General features: G+C 39.2%; 1 long non-coding RNA gene across 1 annotated transcript in view; it reads left to right on the forward strand.

The window, feature by feature from the left end:
• Positions 1–3,750: 3,750 nt before the first annotated feature.
• Positions 3,751–23,834, forward strand: part of LOC144298283 (uncharacterized) — a 176,963-nt gene continuing 156,879 nt past the window's right edge. Inside the window, exon 1 of the long non-coding RNA XR_013365202.1 lies at positions 3,751–3,780. This is a non-coding gene — a long non-coding RNA (uncharacterized LOC144298283). The remainder of the gene's footprint in view (positions 3,781–23,834) is intronic.

The raw sequence follows: 23,834 nt of genomic DNA on the forward strand, positions 1-23,834 counted from the left end.
TAGGAGCAAGGAGTTTCTTTGGTCAAACATAAGCTCCTGGGGACTCCTGAGTAGTTCAGCGGTTAAGTATCTGCCTTCGGCTCAGGGTGTGATCCTGGACTCCCGAGATCGAGTCTCACATCGGGCTCCCTGCATGGAGCTTGCTTCTCCCTCTGCCTGTGTCTCTGCCTCTCTCTGTGCGTCTCATGAATAAATAAATAAAATCTTTAAAAAAAAAAAAAAGTTCCTGGTTTGTCCCAACCAGTGGAATCTTCCATCCCTCCACCAGAATCCCTGGATTCAGGATGTAGGAAACAGGTACAATGTTTGCACACTGGCCCTAGTTGTCAGAAATCTTTAATGATTAATAACAGATATGACTAATCCTGGCTGAAGCAAAAAAGACATTTCATTAAACCACATCACAGGATGTCTAGAGGCAGTTTTAGGTTTGGCAGCTCTGACCCAATTAAAGCTATCCACAAAATCAATTTCATACTTTCCACTTCAGCATCCTCAGTGTATAGCTGCCTCATGGTCACATAATGGCTGCAGTGCTCCAGGCATTATATCTATGTCAAAGGAAGGAAGAAAGGAAAAGAGGAAGTACCATTGACTTCTCCTCAAACAAGCATCCCTTTTACAACAAAAGATTTCCCTGAGATTTCCACTTTTATCTCATTGGCTAGAAGTTTGTCACATGCCAGGCTTAGCTGCAGAGGAGGCTGGGAAAGAGAGGCACTGGAACTAGAATTGACTTAGTACAATCAGGATCTGTCACCTAAGGTGGTTGGGCATATGACTGCCCAGACACAATCAGGGTTCTGTTAGAAGCAAGAAGTGAGGAACACCTATCTGTAGCCCATTCATCTTCTGTAGAAGTTAATAGGAGCCTTGAACACAGAGACAATCACACATCCAAGAGTCAAAAAAACTTGAGAATTCACAACACCTTGAAACAGAGATCCCAAACCCAATAAGTAGAAGAAACAATAAGACATTACTTATATACAATAACCTCAGATAAATAAAAGAGGGGTTTGCATTCAAAGTAAAAATCAGGGCACCTGGATGGCTCAGCCAGTTAAGCATCTACCTTTGGCTCCATCATGATCTCAGAGTCCTGGGATCAAGCCCCACATCGGGCTCCCTACTCAGCAGGGACCCTGCTTCTCCCTCTCCCTCTGGTGAATATATGTCACAGCTATGGGATCATAGCTGTCAAATAAATAAATAAAATCTTTAAAAAATAATAATCACTAGAGATTTTGGCAAAAAGTTCAATCAGATACTAAAAAAAAAAACAATCTCAAAGTCAGAACGGACATACTTGAAATGTGAAGCATAGAGCAGAAAGATAGACCAATCAAGAGAAAAGGAAAAAAATGATCTACACCTAGAGACAGAGTGGTAATATTTCATGACACCAAGGATAAAAAAGAAATCCTTAAGAGAGGCAAAATGCCTCCACTAAAACTAAAAAAGAAAAAAAGTATAAAAAAGGGACATTTCAGGAATAAAAAATAAGCTTCTGGGAAATTAAAAACATGACAGTAGAAGTGAAGAGTTGGAAATTAAGGTGGAAGAAATCTCCCAGCAAACAGTGCAAGAGACAAGGAGACAGAAGATATAAAATAGAGGATCCATTCAGGAGATCCAATGGTCCAATAATTACCCCAGACAGAGAAAACCAGGAAAATGGAGGAGTGGAAATTATTTACAAAACAATGTAATTTGATGAAATGTTCCAGAATTGCTGCCATGAAGCACAGTCTGCTGTGAACACTTTTACAGTGCTAAGAACACGCTGTCATTGCGTAGCTCATGCATGTTCTCTCATTTGATTCACTTAGACTTGCATTATGTATGCAGTGCACATCTGTCTACATAATAAACTCCTATCAACCCACCAACCAACCAGCCAACTAGCCAACAACCCTCTGCAGCCCCTTGCTTTCCCCATCCCCAGGACCCCCCAGTGAAAGGTAGCCACACACACACACACACACAAAGGTAGCCACCATCCTGAAATTTGTGTTTATCATTCTTTACTTTTTTAAAAATGTTTTTTTAATCACACATAGAAGGGCCTGAACAATGAAGGTTTTATTTTATTTGGTTTAGAATCTTATTTTTTAAAAAAGAGTGTCACTTTGTGTGGTTGTCTGAGATGTGGTTTTCCTCTCATTATTAGACTGTTGAGATTCATGTCTGTTGTTGCCTGGAGCTATAGTTCAGTCCTTTCCACAGCTTTGTGAACATACCAAAGTTTATTCTCTCCTTCTCCTACCTCCTACCAGCTTGGGAGGATTAGGAGGAGGGGTTTTGTGTGCATGTATGTGCGTACATGTGTACTAATAAAAGAGTTCCATCTTCATCCTTGCCAGCTGAAACTCAACAGATGATGACCAAAACTGAAAAATAAAGAGGAGCAGTACATGCATATTATGCACATATAAAGAAGTATATATAAGAAGAATCAGCTACTGGAGTGAAAGTGGTTTCCGGTGGTGAGGAGGAAATGTAGGGGGGAGGAAGGGCGAGACTGCTATTTTTCATAACAGAACTTGAACAGTGATTGGACTCTTACACTAAGCACATATACAATATTCAATAAAGGTGAACATGTTAAGGTTAACCACCAGAATTATAAAAATAGGATATAGATCTTGCAAACCATCTGTAAGAAAAAAAAATGGAATAAATAAAATGTGATCAAGCCAACAAGTGGTAGAAAAAGAAACAACAGGGGTGTCTGACTGGCTCAGTTGGTACAGCATGAGACTCCTGATCTCCAGGTCGTGAGTTCAAGTCCCACACTGAGTGTAGAGTTTACTTGAAAAAAATAAAAAATATATAATAAAATGGCTTTTTAAATGGCTTCCCTAAAAAAGAAAAACAACTTTTAAGTGTGTTAGGGTTTTTAAAAATGTATTCGTGGGACACCTGGGTGGCTCAGTGGTTGAGTGTCTGCCTTTGGCTCAGGGCGTGATCCTGGACTCCAGGGGTTAAGTCCCGCATCAGGCTCCCCACAGGGAGTCTGCTTCTCCCTCTGCCTATGTCTCTGCCTCTCTCTGTGTGTCTTTCATGAATAAATAAAAACCTTTTAAAAAAAGGCATATTTGTTTCTGATTGTTACTATCACAGATCATCACAAACTTAGTGTCTTAAAACAACACAAATTTGTTAGCTTACTGTTCCAGAAGTTTAAAAGTCCAAAATGGATCTCACTGGGCTAAAATCAAGAGGTGGGTGGGGCTGCATTCCTTGTTGGTGGCTCTAGGATAGAATCCATATTCTTAGCTTTTCCAGCTCCAGAGGTCCCCCACCCCATCCTAGGGGATGGTCCCTCACATTCCTGGGCTCATGGCCCTTCCTCCATCTTGCACATCAGCATGGCTGAGTCTGTCCCACTTCTCATCACTCCAACACAACTCACCTACTTCCCTCTTTCACACTTAGGGACCCACATTATTATGTTGGCCCCACCTGGACAATTCAGGATACTCTCCCCAGTTCAAGGTTCGCTGATTAGCCACCTGAATTCCATCTGCAGCCTTAACTCCCCTCTGCCAAGTCAAGTAACATAGTCACAGATTCTGGGGATTAGGAGGCTGATGTCTTTGGGAGGATATGATTCTGTCCACTGCAAAAAAGTATAGCCAATAGAAAACATATTTAAACAGAAAAAAAAAAATAGTTGAAACTTTAGAAAAGGGGAAAAAGTAGAGAGGAATAAATAATTGAAAAACAGGGGATCCCTGGGTGGATCAGCGGTTTGGCACCTGCCTTTGGCCCAGGGTACGATCCTGGAGTTCCCGGATCGAGTCCCGCGTCGGGCTCCTAGCATGGAGCCTGCTTCTCCCTCTGCCTGTGTCTCTGCTTCTCTCTCTCTGTCTCTCTATCATAAATCAATCAATCAATCAATCAATCAATCAATCAATCTTTTAAAAAAAGAAAAGAAAAACAGTAAAGACAAATTCACTAGAATTATGCTAAGAAGAAGGATTTCAGATTGAAATGGGCCATGAGGGCCCCAGAAGAGAGATAAGGAAACCTCACACCTAGAGCAATCATAGTGAGATTGAAGAATGTCAAAGACAAAGAGAAATTTTAAAATTTACAGGAAAAAGAACAGATTTTATCACAGGAACAAAGATCAGATTTAAATCAAACTTTTCAATACTGGTGCTGGATGCAGAATGGCAAAAGAGCCTTCTTTTCAAGCTGTTGGAGGAAAAGGATTTAGAAACATAAAATTTTACATCCAGCCAAAGTTTCACTCAAGTAGAAGGGCATGATAAGAAATATCATGAAGTATCCCAGACTGGAGGAGATTTGCCACAGAAAGATTCGCACTAGAAATACTTTTGCATAAAGTATTTGAATAGCAGCAGAGACAAATCTCATAGATGCTGTAAGAGATACAAGAACTAAAAGTACTTATGCTTGTCTTTAAAAAAAAAAAAAAAAGAGAGACTCCACACCCAGCATGGATGGCCATGAGGCCATCGAACTCAAGACCCTGAGATCAAGACCTGAGCTGACGGGCACCTGGCTGGCTCGGTGGATAGAGCATGCAACTCTTGATCTTGGGGTTGTAAGTCAGAGCTCCATGTTGGGGGTTGAGATTGCTTAAAAAAAGAAAAGAAAAGACCTGAGTTGAGCTCAAGAGTTGGATACTTAACCAACTGAGCCACCCAGTTGCCCCTGGTCAAGCTTGTCTTTAAAAAATTTTAAGATGAGGGGCACCTGGGTTGCTCAGTGGTTGAGTGTCTGCCTTTGGCTCAGGTCGTGATCGTGGGGTCCTGGGATCGAGTCCTGCATCAGGCTCCCCACAGAGAGCCTGCTTCTCCCTCTCCTTGTGTCTTTGCCTCTCTGTGTCCCTCATGAATAAATAAATAAAATCTTCTGGGCAGCCCGCGTGGCTCAGCGGTTTAGTGCCGCCTTCAGCCCAGGATGTGGTCCTGGAGGCCGGGGATCGAGTCCCAGCATGAAGCCTGCTCCTCCCTCTGCCTGTGTCTCTGCCTCTCTGTGTGTGTGTGTCTCTCATGAATAAATAAATAAAAATCTTTAAAAAAAATAATAAAAATAAAATCTTCTAAAAAACTTTTTAAAGATAAAACTAAAAGGTAAACATACCCGTAATATTAATATGATAGGGGTATTGTGTTATTGAGGGGGAGATGTAGACCTCAATCTTTGGGGAAAAAAAAAACAAGAAAAACAAAAAGAAACAGAAATCTTATGATTTATTTATTTAAGAGAGAGAGAGAGCGGGATCCCTGGGTGGCGCAGCGGTTTGGCGCCTGCCTTTGGCCCAGGGCGCGATCCTGGAGACCCGGGATCGAATCCCACGTCGGGCTCCTGGTGCAGGGAGCCTGCTTCTCCCTCTGCCTGTGTCTCTGCCTCTCTCTCTTTCTCTCTGTGTGACTATCATAAATAAATTTTTAAAAAAAGTTAAAAAAAAAAAAAAAGAGAGAGAGAGAGCACATACATGTGAGTGGGAGGAGGGCTAGAGGGAGAGAATCTTCAAGCTGACTCCCCATTGAGCATGGAGCTCAACGAAGAGTTCTATCTCATGATCCAGGAGATCATGACCCCAGCCGAAGCCAAGTGTCAAATGCCCAAACAACTGAACCCTATAGAGAAATTCTTATGTGTAACTCCAACAGAGTGGGAGATTTCATCACATCTCTCTTGACTATTGATAGGTCAAGCAGAAAAACATTCAGTGAAGATGTTCAAGATCTGAACAACACAACGAACAGATTTGATCTGGGGCACCCAGGTGGCTTAGATGGTTAAGCATCTGCCTCTAGGTCAGGTCATGAACTCCAGGTCCTGGGATGGAGGGCACTGCAAATCTTTGTTTCAAGTTGCTTAAATATTAGAAGAGAGGAAAGCCTTAAAACTTACCAACTAAGTGATCATGTTAAGAAGCTAAAAAAAGAACAATGGAATAGAAAGAAAAAGACTATAAAAACAGAAACTAATAAAATAGAAAACAAAGATTCAACAGAATTGATCAAAAAGTAAACATTGTTTCTTTGAAAAGAAACAAATAAAATTGACAAACTTCTAGCAACATCGGTCAAGAGAAAAGACACAAAATTCTATGAATGAAAATAGAGATATAACTACACATAAAGTACAGATGAAGAAGAGAAGAAACAACAATTAGCAGTTTTGAGAACTTGGACAAAATATTCAGAGTTTTAGGAAAATAGAACTAATCATTATTAACTCAAAAAGAAAAGCTTGAATGGTCCCATAAGTATTTTAAGAAGTTAATCGGTGCTCAAAAATCTTTCCACAAAGGAAAGAATAGGCCTGAAACATTTTTTTTTTAAGTAAGCTCAATGTATGATATGGAGCTTAAACTTACAACCCCAAGATCAAGAGTTGCATGCTCCACCGACTGAGTCAATCAGGCATCCCTCAGCCCATAAATTTTAAAGAGAGTTCTACCAAACTTTCAAGGAACAGACCAAACCAATTTAGTACACGCATTCTACAGCGGCAGCATAATCTTGATGCTAAAACCAGACAAAGATTATGAGAAAGGACAATTACATAAATATAGATGCAAAAATTCTAAACAAAATATTATCAAACCAAATCCAAAGTGTATAAAAAAGACAATACACAATGGCCAAGGTAGGTTTGTCCCAGGAATCAAAAGATGATAGAAAATCCCCAAATATAATTTACCATATTAAAAGATTATGAGAGGAGTGCCTGGGTGGCTCAGTCAATTAAGGATCTGCCTTTGGATCAGGTCATGATCCCAGGGTCCTGGGATCAAGCCCTACATCAGGTTCCTTGCTCAGTGGGGAGTCTGCTTCTCCCTCTCTCTCTGTCCCTCCTCACAGCTCATTCTATCTCTCTCTCTCCTCTCTCTAATAAATAAATAAAAATCTTAAAAAAAATTATGAGAGAGAAATCCATATATGCTCAATAGATACAGAAAAAGTATTGCAAAAATTCAACACCCATATGGATTTTTTTTAAGTCTTAGTAAATTAGAAACAGAAAGAAGCTCCTAGATCAGAAAAACCAAAGCAAACATGATTCTAAAGGGGATGTTTTAAAAATATTCCCTTTAAACTCAGAAATGAGATAAGGGTGCCCACTATCTTCACTCTCATTTAACACTATAGGTGAGCTCTAGGCAACAATCTGAGAAACATTAATTGGAGGCCTAAGGATTGAGAAAAAACAAAGCTTGCATTATTTGTAGGTAATACATTATTAACACAGAAAACTCAAAAGAATATACAGGTAAGTATCAAAAACAATGAGATTTGGGGGCAGTCCTGGTGGCTCAGCGGTTTAGCGCTGCCTTCAGCCCAGGGTGTGATCCTGGAGATCTGGGATGGAGTCCACATCAGGTTCCCTGCATGGAGCCTGCTTGTGTCTCTGCCTCTCCTCTCTGTGTCTGTCATGAATAAATAAATAAAATCTTTTAAAAAAATGAGATTTTAACAAAATGAAAGGATATAAGATTACTATACAAAAATCAAGTGCATTTTGATACCCCAACAGCAAACAACTAGAAAATATAATTCAAGAGAAGATATTCAAGAACTTTAAGGAAAATAATTAATCATAATTAAGACATATTAAGGATAACCTAAATAAATATAAAGATGTATCATGTTTATGGGTAGGAAAATGTATTATTATGAAGATACCAATCTTCCCCCAGACTGACCTGTATATTCTTTTTTTTTTTTTAATTTTTTTTTATTTATTTATGATAGGCACACAGTGAGAGAGAGAGGCAGAGACACAGGCAGAGGGAGAAGCAGGCTCCATGCACCGGGAGCCCGACGTGGGATTCGATCCCGGGTCTCCAGGATCGCGCCCTGGGCCAAAGGCAGGCGCCAAACCGCTGCGCCACCCAGGGATCCCCCTGATCTGTATATTCTAGGCATGTTCAATCAATACTTCAATCACGTTTGCCATAGAACTTGTTAAGATTATTCTAACATGCACATGGAAAACTAAAAAGCCAAAGATAGCCAGGATATTTTTAAAGACAAAAAGGCTAGAGTAAGATTTTCCCTACCCGATATCAGGGTTTAATATGAAGTTACTATAATTAAAATAGTTTGACATAGGTGTATGATACACAAATGACAGAGATAATGTGTCAGATTAGTGAGAAAGGAGCTGGAAAACGGACTATGTAGGAAAAAGGATCCCTACCTTATTATCATACACAAAAATCAATTCCAGAAAAATTAAGAATTTAGATTTTGAAACAAAACTGGAAAAATTGAACAGAAAATGTAGAGGCCTATCCTTTGGAACATTGAATACAGAAAAATTTCTCAAGCAAGCTGTAAGAAACATTGACAATAAAATATGATTGACAAATTGGCTATATTAAATTTAAGATTTATTATCTCAAAGGAAAACTTAAGAAAACAAAGGCACACACTGGCAAAGAATTCAGCCCAAAAATGGATAAAGAACATTCATTAATATAAAAAGGACAGTCAGCCCACTAAAAAAATAGGTAAAAGATGTGAACAGGCGTTTTATAGAAAGAAAACCATATATATAAATAAATCTATGAAGGGATATTCAAAAGTGATCTGGCAAATGCAACTCAAGACCACAAAGAGATACTATTTCACATATATCTGATTGGCAAAAATGTGAAAGTTTGATACCATCAAGCATTAGAAAAGATGTGAATCTATAATATCTCTTAAATATTGCTGATGGAAATGTAAGTTGATGCAAACACTTTAGAAAACAACAAAGTTATTATGACTAAGTCTACTCCTAGATATATATTGAGAAACTCTTACACATGCACATCCTGAGAAACACATAAAAAATGTTTATAGCAGTATTATCAAAAACTGAAATAATTGTGACAGTCTGTACACTGAAAAAGATAAGAGGGGTCAAGTTTGAAAGAATCCTCCACATGCTGGGACAATATGTGGAAAAAGATTCGCACACTGTCACATCCTGAAGGAGCCTCCAAATTCCAAGAAAAAGAGAAAAATTGTGAAGCAAACAAACAAAACCTGGAAATAATCTAGATGCCCATCAGTAGAGGAGTAGATGAATTAACTATGGAGAAGTCATAGAAATCAAATATCTAGCAGTCAGATGAATGAACTATAGTGAGACAGATAATACTCATCTTGGTAGAAGTCTGGAAGAGAGGTATGGTGGGGACACATGGTTAGATGCAAAATATTGTCACAGTTTTTGTTTTCCTTTTAGGTGATGGGTTAATGGGTACCCCCTATATTATTAAAACTAAGTATATAAAGGTAGGCCCAGGGCACCTGGGTGGCTCAGTCAGTTAAGCACCTGCCTTTTGCTTGGGTCATGATGATCTCATGGTCCCAGGATCCAGTGTGTGTGGGGTCCCTCCTCAGTGGGGAGTCTGCTTCTCCCTCTCTGTTTGCCCCTCCCCACCGCTCATGCTCATGAGTACTCCTTCTCTCTCAAATAAATAAAAAAAGTCTTAAACTAATAAAAAAATAAGTAAATAAAAATAAAGGCAGGCCCTGCTTGGAGAATGTGTTATGAGCCAAGGAGTAATGGTTAATCCAAATATAAATGTTACTACTATTTGGGAATAACTAATTGAAAGTTATAACACCATTAAGTCTTTTTTCCAATAATATAGAACATTATAGAATGGCCTTCTCAGGGGCTCCTGGGTGGCCCAGTGGTTGAACGTCTATCTTTGGCTCTGGATGTGATCTCGGGGTCCCTAGATCGAGTCCCTCATCAGACTCCACACAGGGAGCCTGTTTCTCCCTCTGCTATGTCTCTGCCTCTCTCTGTGTGTCTCTCATGAATAAATAAATAAATAAAATCTTAAAAAAAAAAAAAAAAAGAGCAGCCTTTTCCTCCCTGAAAAATTCAATATCAAAGCTTAGATGGTCAGAGCAAAGTCCACACAGAGGGACAGCCTGGCTAGGGTTATCAGAGCCCATAGAGGGTGAGAGCTTGTCTACCAGAAGGGACAGCACCAGCAAGGTGAGGGGGTGTCCCCACCAAGGGGCAGCTTAGGGTAGAGCATCAGAGTCTGAACAAGGTTAGGAACCACTGAGGGGGGGTTACAACTTAGCATGAATTGAGGGGCAAGGAGGCTTTCATGGGGGAAGTGACCCTCATGGGGAGATAGAGCCCAAGAGGGGTGAGGGAGACATCCATGGGGGAGAAGAGGTGACAGCAGTAAGAGATTAGCTACATACAAGGGGGTTAACTATATAACTTAGTATAGCAAAGACAAGGGGAACCAAGTTTCCCACTGTCAGAAAAGGCAGTTACAGATATTCACAGAGAGCACTACAGTGCACTCCGTAGGGTTAGATTGGAATTGGAGATACCATGTGTGAAGCCTGTTTTCAATATAAATAGGTAAGAAATTGACATAGGCATGTTTGCATATAGATATACTCTTACATGTAGTTCCCAGTTCTGTCCACTGAGAGGGCCTGGGAGAAGTGACACTCCGAAACTACGCACACACCTAAGCATCCATAGCCACAGGGCAGGCAAGGGACAACTGTCCAAGAGCTCTAAGCCCAACAGTGCCCATAGCCATTCAGGGTGCAGAGATGTTAGAGCTCCAGTGAGCCTGATTGGAAGGGTCTTGTGGAATACCCTGGGTGTTCCTTAAAAAAGTCACTGAAAAAAAAAAAAAACAACACAGATTGTAAAAACTAGAATATGGAGAAATAGACCATTGGAATATCCTTGTGTCTATTAAAGAAATTGGCTTTGTAATTTGAAAACAAAGTCTTCACAAGCATGCCACATTCTTAGAGGGAAATTTATAGCTGGGCAAGTATGTGTATTCAAAAAGAAGAAATTTCTAGAATAAGGGTAAATTAAACTCAAAGCAAGTAGAGAGGAAGAAATTAGATGAGAGCAAAAATCAATACATTAGAGAACATTAGAGAAAAATCAATGAGGCCAAAAGCTGGTTCTCTGAAAAGATCGATAAAATTGATCAACCTCTAGACAGACTGATCAAGAAAAAAGAAAGGAAGACACAAATTCCCGATACATTTTGATTTAAGTTTGTTTTACTCTTATGCCAAACATTCACATAATTCTAGAGTCAAATCTACAAAACAAGGTTGGTTCAGAGAAGTGCATCTTCTACCACTGTCCCTCCCATCTCGTCTCATTCCTCTCCTATGGGTAATCATTTTATTTATTTTTGTGGCTCATCAATTCCATGTTTTGGCATGAAAAAAAATCATGCATAGGGAATATATCTGTATATTCAAAGAATGTTAGGTTTCTCAGATGGGAGCACTCATGGGTTGGTTTAAGCTTTTTGTGAATATAGTCATGTTCAAATATAATCAATCTATCCCAACAAAAACCTTTCAGTGTGTTCAAAAACACATGCAAGAGTGTGTTCAATAGGTCAATGAATATGGTTACATTTGATACATATCTGCAGAGAATATCAAAGGGGCTTATCCTGACTCTGCAGGGAGAGTGTTCCAACTTTTTGTTGACTGTATGTAGAGTGAAAAAGCATCTGGCCATCTGAATTAGGTCTCTGTGGAAAATCTGTCCTGTTTATTTTTTTCCAATCCTATTTTGTATTCTCAAGTTCCTGCTAATTCTGAGTGATGCAGATTCCCTTCATAATTTGGCCAGTAAAGTCTGTGACCCTGGTACTGTCAATGAACAAGTGCATTCTCATTGGGGGATGGGATCTTTCAAAAGCCTTTTGTTGTCAGTGTTTAAATTTCTTACCCTTTTCCTTTTGTAAAGTAGTAAGCCTTAATTAAAACTCTTGACTAAAACTATAATTGCTTATTTGTTTTATCCCAAGATGAAATATAATCCCAACATGGGTAATATAACTAGGGCGTGCATAATGAAATTTCGTATTATGGCTGTCCTTGGTAGCCATCTGGTGAATTTATCGACCTGGTGATGGGTATTGGTAATAATTCCCAATTCTGCTGTGATTGTATAAACACTTGTCTAGCTTGATCCAATTGTTTATACTTATTTTCAAATTAAAAGTGATACTGCTCTAGTAATTTACAATTTATGCTTCTTACTTGACAGATATATTTAGTTGCTAACATGAAAAGAAATGGATGGAAAACATGGGCCACCATCATGTACAAGAATTTGGATGGGCCTCTCTCTCTGGTTCAGCAACTGGTTGCAAGTGCAAAGTTTCTACATAAGAATTCTTGCGAGATATCTCCATTTGGCTACTGTTTATAAAAGCAAACTTTACATTTATCTCCACTACCACACCTCCTGTTTGAATTACCAGGATTCTTTGTTGGTCTGATTGTTGTTTCTTTTAGTCCTGATTCACATATATATGTATACAATCATACATGTAAAACATAGTACATTAAACTTTGTAAAGGGATGTGGGTTTATGACAGATTTTAAAAATTAATAGTTCATTCAGGATATGGGGAGAAATAGAAGCAAGGTAAGCTTATTCTTTCTCGATAGATGATAGATAGATAGATAGATAGATAGATAGATAGATAGATACATATATATACACATCCCACACATATAAATATACATAGGTATGAGAGATTGTCATAGCAAACTATAGTGAATTATTATCTTACTTAGAGCTTTAAAAATCATAATTGTAGGGGATCCCTGGGTGGCTCAGTGGTTTAGCACCTGCTTTCAGCCCAGGACATGATCCTGGAATCCCAGGATCAAGTCCCACATTGGGCTCCCTGCATGGAACCTGCTTCTCCCTCTGCCTGTGTCTCTGCCTCTCTCTCTCTCTCTCTCTCTCTGTATCTCTCATGAATAAATAAATATAATCTTTAAAAAAATCATAATTTTAAAACATAATTAAATTTTAAGTGGTAAAATTATACTGTCAAACCTACAACACATTGTTTTACTAGTAAGTACCTAGTAACATTTTGGGTTTAGGAAGAACTGGTTTATTTTAAAATTAGACAAAAATACAGAGTTAGATCTCACATAGGGATTGTGTTGTGCAATAAATCCTTTTTCCTTTACTTGTAGGGTCACATGTATTGATACTGATTTCTAGTGTAGAGATCTAGATGATTTTCATGATCAGCATCATTGTGAACACAACAATGGTTATTTTTAAAAGAAAAGAAGTTTTAATATACCCTAAGGGACATATTAGGGAGAACACCTATTTGTTGACAGAGTTTAATAAGAGTAATAAAAGTTGGAATATAGAGAAATACACACTTTTGAGGTATAAGCAAAATCTCCTTTTGCTTTTAGGTTGAAGAGGTAAATATGGACTCTTGAAAAATTTAGTGAATACATTTATCTATAACATTATTTATCTTTTATCACAGGCATTATTCTGTTAAACTCCAACTATTCACAAATCTTTGGATAAACTGAAATTATTTTGTTTTACTATTTTTTAAGATTTTATTTTTAAGTAAGATCCACACACAATGTGGGGCTCAAACTCACAACCCTGAGATCAAGAGTCACATGCTCCTCCAACTGAGCCAGCCAGGCACCCCAAACTGACATAATTTTAAAATTAGTATTGTTTTTGTCTGAAATCCCCAAAGCATAAGATTGTCAAAAAATAAAATCAAGTGACTATAAACATAAAATATTAATATAATGTTAATAATAATTAGAGAAATATTACAGTTTAATAAGTTTACCCAGAAAGTTTAAGTAGAAATTTTCTATAGGTCTATAGTAAAATATCATTTGAGGGGCTCCTGGGTAGTTCACTCAGTTAAGTGTCTGACTCTTAATCTCAATTCAGGTCTTGATCTCAGGGCTGTGAGTTCACAGCCAGCATGGAACCCACTTAAAAAAAACCTAAACAGGGATCCCTGGGTGGCGCAGCGGTTTGGCGCCTGCCTTTGGCCCGGGGCGTGATCCTGGAGACCCGGGATCGAATCCCACATCGGGCTCCCGGTGCATGGAGCCTGCTTCTCCCTCTGCCTGTGTCTCTGCCTCTCTGTCTCTCTCTGTGTGACTATCATGAATAAATAAATAAAAATCTTTAAAAAAAAAAAAAAAAACCTAAACAAAATTTGAGTTTGATTGGGACCAATTTATTAAAGGCACAATTGGATTATAACAGAACTTAATTTTATTTCATTTTTTAAAATTTTAAAAGATTTTATTTATAAAATCTTTATTGATAAAAAAAAATTATAAATGAGGGGCAGAGGGAGAGGGAGAAGCAGACTCTGTGCTGAGCAGGGAGCCTGACACAGGGCTCAATCCCAGAACCCTGGGAACATGACCTGAGCCAAAGTCAGACTCTTAACTGGCCCAGCCATCCAGACACCCCTCATTTATAAATTTTTAAACATGATTTAATTTTTTAAGCCCATGTTTACTTATAATATTTATATGTTCCAAATTTTGCATTTTGTTTTCATTGTAAAATTATCTCACCTTGCAAACAATTGTGGTATAAAACACATAACATTAAAAATATATATAACATTAAATTTACAATCTTAGCCATTTTTAATGAAGTTCAGTGTTATGTACATTCATATTTTTGTGCAACCAGCACCACCATCTATCCTCAGAACTCTTTAAATTACAAAACTGAAACTCTGTTTCTATTAAACAACATCTCCCATGTCCTCCTTCCCCACAGGCCCTGACAACCACCATCCTACCTACTCCTCTATGCACCTCATATAAGTGGAATCATACAGTATTTGTCTTTCTTTTTTTTCTTTTTTTTTTTTTTTTAGCTTTTTTTGTGTTTATTCATGAGAGACACAGAGAGAAGCAGAAGCAGGCTCCTTGTGGGAAGCCCAGTGCGGAACTCAACCCCAGGCCACCAGGATCACAACCTGAGCCAAGGTAGAGACACTCAACCACTGAGCCACCCAGGAGCCCCCATATTTGTCTTTTTGTGACTGGCTTGTTTCACTTATCCCAGTGTCCTCAAGGTTCATCCATGTTGCAGCATGTGACAGGATCTCCTTCCCTTTTAAGGCTGAATAGTATTCCATTGTATGTATATGTCACATTTTGTTTATCTACTTATCTGTAGATGGACATTGGGTTGCTCCCACCTGTTGACTATTATGAATAATGCTACTCTGAACACAGGCACACAAATATCTATTCAAGTCTCTGCTTTTAATTCTTTTGAGTATATGCCTAGAAGTGGAGTTGCTGGGTCATAGAGTATTTCTAATTTCAAATTTTGGAGGAAACTCCATACTGTTTTCCATAGTAGTGGCACCATTTTACATTCCCAACAAAATTGCCAACAATTCCAATTTTTCCACATCCTTGTCAACACTTGTTATTTTCTGATTTTGTTTTGTTTTTAGATTTTATTTATTTATTCATGAGAGAGAGAGAGAGAGAGAGAGGCAGAGACACAGGCAGAGGGAGAAGCAGGCTCCATGAAGGGAGTCTGATGTAGGACTCAATTCGGGGACTCCAGGATCATGCCCTGAGTCAAAGGCAGATGCTCAACTGCTGAGCCACCCAGGGATCCCTATTTTCTGTTTAGTTGTTGTTTTTTTTAATCTGTTTTTTGATAGTAGCCATCCTAATGGTATCTCATTGTAGTTTTTTTTAAATATATTTAATTTACTTATTTGTTTGACCCAGAGAGAGAAAGAGAAAGCACAAACAGGAGAAGCATCAGGCAGAAGGAGAGGGAGAAGCAGTTTCCCCACTGAGCAGGGAGCCCAACATGGGACTCAGTCCCAGGACCCTGGGATCATGACCTGAGCCAAAGGCAGATATTTAACCAAGTAAGTCACCCAGGTGCCCCTGTAGTTTGTTTGTTTGTTTGTTTGTTTGTTTAAGTAAACTCTACCCCCAAGGTTAAAGCTCAAGCTCACGACTCCAAGATAATGAGTCCTATGCTCCACCAGACTGAGACAGTCAGGCGTCCCTCTCATTGTGGTTTTAACTTGCATTTCCCTAATGATTAGAGATGTTGATCATCTTTCTATGTGCTTATGGCCATTTGTAGATCTTCTCTGGAGAAACATGTTCCTATATTTTAATCCTCACATCTTATTATAATACCATATTAGTTTTCTAAATGGTGTTAGTTCTTAGCAGCATAAAAGTTAATTTTTTAATGTTTTCAATATTTTATCTTTTATTCTAGTGATACAACTAAATAGTTCATTGTGAAGGCCACTAGAACCAAAAGACTTCTGGTGGAAAGCAGCAATTTTGGCTCTCCTCTCTCATCATACCCTCGGTCTCATTGCTCAACAGCAATCATTTTAACTTCAGGAATTATTCTTTCTGGTATCTAGCTTGATAGCGTTGAAGACATGCTATCTCCAAATATGGCACTGTGGCATATGAAATATCTTAAGCTGAAGGAATTTTTTTAAATGGCAGAAAGGTCACTCTGATCACCCCTCCTCCCATTAACCTTCTACTGTGAAACAGGTCATAAATGTCCTAAGTGAAGGTACCTTCCTGTACCAGAAGGAAGGAAGGAAGACATTCTTATCACCAGAGATGGGAAACTGGAGGCCAAGAGGCTGTATAAATAAACCTTGTTAAACTAACCCTTCTCTTCCTAGTTACTTCTTCAATATATACTACCCCTTTGTCTTATCAACTCTTCACAAATTCATTGTTTCTTTGTCTTAAAGGTATAAAAGCTTCATGCTCTGGTCACTACTTTGAGTCTTCATTCTCTTCTGAAGGCTCCCTTGAACATGTAAAAATTCCGTAAAATGTGTAGGCTTTTCTCCTCTTAATCTTTGTCAGTTTAATTTCCAGACCCAGCCAGGGATGCTAAGAGGGTCAAGGAAAGCTTTTCCTTTCCCTATAATCTCTTCTTACAAGTAGGTTGTGTGTAAACAAGTGTTTTGTGATTTTTCAGTTTGGAATATTACCATTTGACTTTCCACCACAGAAGATTAGGATTAGCTACCTGCACACACACAAATCCCAGCCACATACCCCCACCAGATGGACATAGAGACACCTGTCCCTCCTCTTCTCTCTCTCTCCTTTCCATTGAGCCAAAATAGGTACATCACAGTTTGGGGTTAAATTATTGTTCTGTGCTTACCTTACTATGATGAAATAAATATTTGTAGCTGAGCCATGTATGGTTCTATAATTATATTTCTTTTCTGGAAACAACCTTTTGTTGTTTTTATATCCCTGGAATTAGTAATTACTTTATTTTTAAATTTGCAGGATCCCTGGGTGGCGCAGCGGTTTGGCGCCTGCCTTTGGCCCAGGGCGTGATCCTGGAGACCCCGGATCGAATCCCACATGGGGCTCCCGGTGCATGGAGCCTGCTTCTCCCTCTGCCTGTGTCTCTGCCTCTCTCTCTCTCTCTGTGACTATCATAAATAAATAAAAATTTAAAAAAAATAAAATAAAAACTTATTTTTAAATTTGCTTGCTTTTCTATGTGCTTATCATGAATGCATACCCAAATTCTCTACCAGAACTCCTAAACGCCTCTCAATACTATCAAACATATCAGATAACATATCAGTGTTTTTAATACTTTGGGGACATCCATCCTGGAGCCAGCCATCATTCATTAATTTCAAAAATATTTATTAAATGCCTCCTGTGCATTTTAGACTGGAGACACAGCCCAGAACAGAATAGGCAGGCAAGTCACTTTTACTGAGCTTCCATTCAAGCTGAGGAAAGGCAAGATAAATAACAAGTACATAATTAAATATTATGTTATGTGCTGTGAAAGAAAATAAAGTTGTGTCATGGGAACTAGGTAGTGCTGGGGGAGGGGGATTCTATATGGTCTGATAAGGGCCTTTCCAAAGAGGTGATCTGAGCAGAGACCTAATCAAATAATGGAGTGAACCATTTGACCTCTGGTGGAGGATCATTCCTTGTAGAAGGAACAGTCAAGAGGACATACAGATGTTTGGTCATAATTTAAAAGTGAGATGATTCCACATGACCCTGACTTTTCATTGGTTAGCTCATGTGCAGCTTCAGAGTTAGCAGAAGGTTGGTGGTAAGTCGGGGCAGAGTTTTTCCAGACAAGTTGGGGGTACAAAGTGTGGTTATAATGATGTGATGGTGGGAGCTAAACTGTGTCCCAGAGTCGTGGGAGGGAGGGGCCCAGAGAGAGAACTGTGGGTGCACACTGAGAAAGTGGCTGTGGGTGTACTGGAGGTTCCCACAGGGTTGAGGCATTGAGGAAACAGGAAGGATGGGAGGAGGTGGGCAGAGAGCATAGTGCTTAAGAATTGAGCTTTTGGGAGGGGGTCAAGATTTTACTTTTAAGTAATCTCTGTACCCAGTGTGGGGCTTGAACTTACAGCCCTGAGAAGAGTCATGTGTTCTCCCAACTGAGCCAGCCAGGTACCTCAAGAATTCAGCCTTATGAGGTGAAAGATGATGAGGAGAGGATAAAACCACACTTCAGCCAGGAGTGTGCCCTGCACACTTCAGCCAGGAGTGTGCCCTGCATAGCCAGGAGTGTGCCCTCCCTGCCCTGCATATGCAGGGAGAAGGCCAGTGGGGGAGGAGACCCGTCCACACTCCCCTCACCATCCCTGTGCCTGGGGCTCTGCCCTCCAGAGGGGCTGGCTTTTTCTAACTTACCAGAAAGCACTCTCCAGTCAAGCCTCCCACCCTGAGTTCAGGAGGATTCTCCAGGGAAAGCCAGGATTCTTCCAGAGGAAGCAGGTGACAGTGACGGTAGCATTCAAAGAAAGTGTTGAAGATGCAAGGGATTTGCTGGTAAGAGGCCTGGAATCTCAGATGGTACAGTGGCAGGTCAGGGGTAAAATCTATCAGGTGAAAACAGAAAAACAGCTTTATCACCTTGGGTGGAGAGGGAGGCAGGATCTTTTAAACAAGATTTTTAAATTACATAAAGTTAAAAAAAAAAAATCAATGGATTTAACCATTCAAAGATTTGAGTTCAGTAAAGTGCCCCATAGACAAGGGAGCAGACTGACAGCCTGAGAGAAATCTGTACAAAGCCAAGAACAGAGTCATAGCTAGAACATTCAAGAACTGCAGATCAGCAAGAAAAAGACAAGAAACCCAATTCTTTCTTTCTTTTCTCCTTTCTTTCTTTCTTTCTTTTTCTTTCTTTCTTTCTTTCTTTCTTTCTTTCTTTCTTTCTTTCTTTCTTCTTTCTTTCTTTCTTTCTTTCTTTCTTTCTTTCTTTCTTTCTTTCTTTCTTTCTTTCTTTCTTTTCTTTTTTCTTTCTTTCTTTTTTTTACAGGAAACCCAATTTTATAAATGGGCAAAGGATTTGATAGATAATTCACTAAAGGGGAAACTCACCCTCCGGTAAGCGTTTGATCTTACCAGTAATGAGAACAATGCAAATCAAAACAACAGATACCACTTCACTAAAATCAGGAAGTGAGATGTTATCAAGTTCTGGAGAAGGTGGGGGAATAAAAGGCCCTCAGGTCTTCCTGATATGACTCTAAAGCAGTGTAGCTGTGGCAGAGCAGTATGATAGTGAAATAAAGAACACACAGTCCCTACAATACAGCGATCTCTCCCCTCCTTACCTCTCAAAACACTGTCTCGCAAAAGTTTGTAACCTTTACAACAACACCATGTGTCATAACAAATTGCTGGTTCTGATATCAACAGGATGAATGAGGAAAAGATGGAGTATGTTTTTGGTGGAATGTTATGCAGCACTCTGGACAAACAACCTGGATTCCATGAAACAATATTGTGAGATCTCAGAAACTTACGAATTGAGTGCAAAAAAAATTTTTTTTTTAATGAACATGGCTTATAGTACAATACCAATTCTATAACTTTAAAGGTATATACAGGGCAGCCCGGGTGGCTCAGCAGTTTAGCGCTGACTTCAGCCCAGGGCCTGATCCTGGAGACCCGGGGTCGAGTCCCAAATCAGGCTCCCTGCATGGAGCCTGCTTCTCCCTCTGCCTGTGTCTCTGCCTCTCTCTGTGTGCCTCTCATGAATAAATAAATAAATATTTTTTTAAAAAAATAAATAAATGTATATAAAAAAAACAGGACTTGCTATATTTTTAAGAAGAGACATATATCTAAATAAATAGACGTGGTAGTTTGAAAGAGTACATGTCAGACACCTATAATAAATTCCTACAAGAACAGAAGAATAGAAGAAAAAAGTAATAAAAGAGAACAAAAGAGAATTTGCACAGACCAATGAGAAAGAAACCTCGAATTTTGTGCATCTGGAGTTAAATAAATAAATAAATAAATAAATAAATAAATAAATAAAATGAAGGTGATTGACTTGTATTAATATTGTTCCAGCTAGCTATTGATTGCCATGTAACAAACTGCCCTGAAACTTAGTATTTTTGTTGTTTTGTTTTTTGACAAAGAGAGAGAGAGATTGAGAGCACAAGTAAAAGGAGCAGCAGAGGGGGGGGAGAAACAGGCTCCCCACTGAGCAGGGAGCCCAATGTGGGGCTTATTCCCAGGACCCTGGGATCATGTCGTAAGCCAAAGGCAGATGCTTAACTGACTGAGCCACCTGGGTGCCCTTAGTGATTTAAAAAATAAAATTAGGGATTCCTGGGTGGCGCGGCGGTTTGGCGCCCGCCTTTGGCCCAGGGCGCGATCCTGGAGACCCAGGATCAAATCCCACGTCGGGCTCCCGGTGCATGGAGCCTGCTTCTCCCTCTGCCTATGTCTCTGCCTCTCTCTCTCTCTCTCTCTCTCTCTCTCTCTCTCTCTCTGTGGCTATCATAAATAAATAAAAAATAAAATAAAATTTAAAAATTTCTAAAGCCTTTTAAATATCTCACAATATTTTGGATCAAGAATTTGAGCAAGACTGATTCTTCAGCTTCCACATGATATTGATAAGCATTGCTGGGTGGGAAAGTCCAGGAAGGCTTCCTTCTCATGTCTAGTGCTCTAGGGAGAAGAGCTGAAAATATCAGCTCAGTTTGGCCCTTCTTTCTGTCAATATAGTCTCAGCTCCCTCCACGGAGTCTTCCCAACAGGGTGGCCAGATTTCTTATACAGCCCAGGGCTCCAAGAGAGAGTGTTGGGGAGACAGAACAAGGCAGGAACTGCAGAGCTTCTTTTGACCCAGCCTTGGAAACTGTGAAGCTTCCTTGTTGCCACGGTATATTGGTTACATGGCTCAATAAGAATCTCTGAATTCTGGAGGGATCAGGCAATGGTGTAGTCCATTCACACTGCTGTAACAGAACCCTCCGGACTAGGTGGCTTACAGACAACAGAAATTTAGTTCTCACACTTCTGAAAGCTGGGAAGCCCCAGATCACATTGCCAACAGATTCAGTGTCTGGCGGGCACCTCCTTCCTAGTTCACAGACAGCGGTCTTCTCATTGTGTCCACACGTGGCCGAAGGAGTGAGGGAGCTCTCTGGGGTCTCTGGGCAGTAGTTGCATTCATGAGGTCTCCACCTTCGGGGCCTGACCATTTCCCAAAGACCCACCTCCACACACCATAGTGTTGGGAATCCCAGTCTCTCAGGTTGGGAGAAAAAGTAATGTGTTATTTTTGTTTACAAAGAAACGATCTATGCATTGCTGTAAGTTGTAAATAGCTTGTGAGAAAAGAGAAAGTGTTTCCTATATCCAGAAAATAGAACATTAAAGAGCCAGCAAAAATTCAAACAAAAAGGCCATTTAAAAATGTCTAATCCTCTTCATCAGTTTATTCAGTCCTCCATGATTACTTCTTGTTCTACTTAATCTTTCTTAAGCTTTTTATTTTGATACCAGTTAGTTAACACAGTGTCACAGTAGTTTCAGGTGTGCAATATAGTGATTCAACACTTCCTTTTTTAAAAAAGATTTTATTTATTTATTCATGACAGACGGAGAGAGAGGCAGAGACACAGGCAGACACAGGCTTCCCCACAGAGGGGGAAGCAGGCTCCCTATGGGGAGCCCGATGTGGGACTCCATTCCAGGACCCCAGGATCATGCCCTGAGCCGAAGGCAGATGCTCAACCACTGAGCCACCCAGATGCCCCATTCATCTCTTCTGTACGTCACCTGGTGCTCATCACTGACAAAGGCCCCCTCCTTCACCTCCACCACCTGTTTCCCCCATCCCCCCAACCCCCTTCCTGTCTGGTAACCAGCAGTGTGTTCTCCATAGTTAAGTCTCTCTCTTGGTTTGGCTTTCTCCTTTTTTCCCCCTTTACTCATTTATTGTGTTTCTTAAATTCCACATATGACTTATTTTGCTCAGCATCATACTCTTTTGCTCTAATCCATATTGCTGCAAAGGGCAAGATTTCATCCTTTTTATGGCTGAGTAATATTCCATTGTAATCTATGCCACATCTTCTTTATCTCTCCATCTATCAATGGACACTTGCGCTGCTTCCATAATTTGGCTGTTATAGATAATGTTCTTCTACCTGACCTTGAGTCAGCAGTTTTATGTAGTCTTCCATTTCTTTATTAGAGTTCTGGAAATTCTTACCTAGTCAAGGGGTATGCTTTGAAAGTTATCAGAAAACTGTACTCCAGAGTGTTTGTCAGAGGCTTCTCAACAGACTTCTTTAGGATTAAGTACTTTTGGATTACAGCTGATTATAAAAGATTTCAAGGAAGTGTCTATGAATTACAAAAGACTTAAAATGCCACAGTGAAATGTCTGATGAGAGTTCATTATAATGCAATTGACAAGGAAATTTTGTTACTTCTGTGGCATGTAAGATTTTAATTGAAATTATGACTGAGTACATGGATAATAACATTAACACAATTCTAGGAATTTCGTGCAATTGCTAAAATTGCAATTTTATATTATATTAATATATAATTATAATTATATTATAATATTATATAATATTATATATTAATATATTAATAACATATCTCCATACAATTACAACCTAAAGAAGGTTAAACCACTTCTTATTTGGCAATGCTTTCTGTGTAATTTGACATGTAAAATAAACCTAATCAGCTTAACATCTCTGTTTTTACCAGGTAAGAGAACAAATCCTTGGAGATTTCCCAAGGACCTTCAAAAACAAAACAAAACCTCAAAGTCAGTTTGAAATCAAAGACTTTATTTAGAATTTGGCTTTGTAAAGTTTGCAGAAAATGCCAAAAGTTTTAAGCACTTGATTACAGACAGTTCCCTACTTACAACGGTTTGACTTAGATTTTTCAACTTAACAATGGTGCAGAAGCAATACACATTCAGAAACTATACTTCAAATCATGAATTTAGATCTTTTCCCAGGGCTAGTAATAGGAAGTACGGTAATCTCTCATGATGCTGGGCAGCGACAGCAAGTCACAGCTCCCACTCAGCCACTAGATCAGGAGTGTGATCACAACCGACACACTGACAACCATTCGCTATTCATACAGCCATTCTGTTTTTCACTTTCAGTGCAGTATTCAATAAATTATATGAGATATTCAGCACTTTATTATAAAAATAGGCTTTGTGTTAGGTTATCTTCCCCAGCCATAGGCTAATGTAAGTGTTCTGAGTGCATTTAAGGTAGACAAAGCTAAGCTATGATGTTCAGGAAGTTAGGTGCATTAAATGCATTTTCAATTTATGATTTTCAACTTACAGTAGATTGGTCAGGACATAACTCCATAGTAAATTGAGGAAGATCAGTAAATAGGATTACAGATCACTAAGAAGCAATACTTACTTACTCATTTACCGAAGTGACAATAAAAGATGTCAAAAACAAACATAGGAAGTAAGGTAGCTGAGGGGAAAAGAAAAACAAAAAAACCCAAAAAACCTTAGCAGTTTTAATACTGAGAAGACTGTTTTCATAACTAATCAAAGACTTGCTAGAGATAACATGAAATGCAGGAAATTATTTTGGTAAAGCGATTTTTGCTTCTTAGCCATATTACTCAGTAGATTAAAAGACAAACATTTTTTTACA

The sequence above is a fragment of the Canis aureus genome, chromosome 2, assembly GCF_053574225.1.
Source record: "Canis aureus isolate CA01 chromosome 2, VMU_Caureus_v.1.0, whole genome shotgun sequence".
Classification (NCBI taxonomy): Eukaryota; Metazoa; Chordata; class Mammalia; order Carnivora; family Canidae; genus Canis; species Canis aureus.